This window comes from Tenrec ecaudatus, chromosome 3 (genome assembly GCF_050624435.1).
Source record: "Tenrec ecaudatus isolate mTenEca1 chromosome 3, mTenEca1.hap1, whole genome shotgun sequence".
Lineage (NCBI taxonomy): Eukaryota > Metazoa > Chordata > Mammalia > Afrosoricida > Tenrecidae > Tenrec > Tenrec ecaudatus.
Genome location: NC_134532.1, coordinates 15,395,618 through 15,397,377, shown reverse-complemented (window position 1 = coordinate 15,397,377; position 1,760 = coordinate 15,395,618). Strand labels below are relative to the sequence as shown.

Genomic DNA, 1,760 nt, shown 5'->3' with positions numbered 1-1,760 from the left:
GTGAAGATGTATGTACATATATGTATACCTGTGTACAACACTTTTGAAAGGTGATTGAAGTATGGAAGTGTACGATTTGATACCAAAAATACTACCTAAAAAGTTTTTGACCCAAATTGTGAACCCTAAAGCCATCTACAGTCTAATTTCAAACTTAAAAATCTAAAAGAAAATGATACGTTAGAAAAATAAAACCAGAAACCAGACTATTCAAAATTAGGAAGAGGTGACGCTGTTTGCCATGCGCCAGATGCGTGCAAACGCGTGCTTCATCTCTTTTGGACACCCTCCGTCCTGAAGCCAATCAGATCTTAAATACTTAATGAGGTGCTCCAGGGGAATCGTATATCTAAGCTGGAATTTGCTTTTCCTTCAGAGGCTTCATGGTCTCCAGGTGTCGCGGTTCAAACTGCTCTCTCTTCTCCGTTGGACCTGCTCCTCTGTCTGCAGCATGGCCTCGAAGGATGATCCTGCCCGTTCCCAGTGAACCAAAGACCGAAGAAAGAGGATTGTTTGGACCACTTCTCAATTGGACATCTTACTAGCTTCTTTTGCTCCAGACCCGATTCTAGGCATCACGGCCAGAGAAGAACTTGCCAGAGCCACCGGCGTGTCCGAGGACAGAATCTTCCTGTGGTTCAAAAACTGCAGAAGTTGACAGCTCAGGAGGAGCCGACTGAGCTCCGGGCCTGCTCCGGGAGAGCCGTGCCCGTGCCGCCTCGCACCACTTCTCGACGCAGGGCTCCGAAGGCAGACAGACGCAAGAGGACTGTTATCACCAAAGATCAAACCGCCCACCTGGTGCAAGCGTTTGAGAAGCAGCAATTCCCCAGCGTGACAGCCAGGCAAGAACTGGCATGACAGACAGACCTTGCAGAACCACGGATTTGCACGTGGTTCCAGAACCGAAGGACTCGACACCCAGAGCACACCAGGGTGCCCCTGGATCCCCGCGGCCGATTCAGCTCCAGCTCTGTCTTCACATGTTGGATTCTGCAGCCAATGGAGCAAAGCACACCCATAGATGCCCAAAGGCCACCCTCCCTCAGCTTCGGTGGTGGCGCTGATGGAGACGGCAGCCAGGTAGCTTGTGTCCAGGGAGGCAAAGATTCTCTGGGCCAGTGGATACACCAGGGTCAAATGCCACAGGAGCCCACCCAGGCAGGAAGACCTCCGGAGACACAGAGACTCAACTGTAACAACTTCACCAGTGGAAGTCAGGATCACAGACAGCAGTGCACGGTTTCATCTACGGGGCAGTGACAAGGCCCCTCTTTGCAGGAGCATCCAAACCTATCAGCACTTCTTCCCAGGACCCCTCCTTTGCTTGCCCAAGCCTCTGGACAGAGCCCCAGGCTTTTGGACCAACTCCTCGACGACATGGTAATTCAGCAGAAGACTCAGCCATTGGTGAATCAGCAGGAAGCCGGCCTGGAATCTGAGCAGCCACTGCAATTCCCCATCAGTGAGGAGCTCTATCAGGAGTACCTAAAAGACTTTTAAATGACCCCGAAGGACCGAGAAACACACTAACCCCATCTAAAAAAAATTCATAATACCTTAAAACAACGGTTCTCAACCTGTGGGTTGCAACCCCTTTGGGGGTCGAACAACCCTTTCACAGGGCTCCTCTAAGAAGATTGGAAAGCATATATTTCTGATGGTCTTAGGAACCTAGACACTCCTCTGTCCGTATCCAGGCGGGTCCACCCACATCCAGATGCACCCACATACGAGTACCTGGCGTGAAACATTACCCA

At 50.9% G+C, this 1,760-nt stretch overlaps 1 pseudogene; it reads left to right on the top strand.

Moving 5' to 3' along the window:
• Window positions 1-451: 451 nt before the first annotated feature.
• LOC142443142 (uncharacterized) lies at window positions 452-1,503 on the top strand (annotated as a pseudogene).
• The last annotated feature ends 257 nt before the right edge of the window (window positions 1,504-1,760 follow it).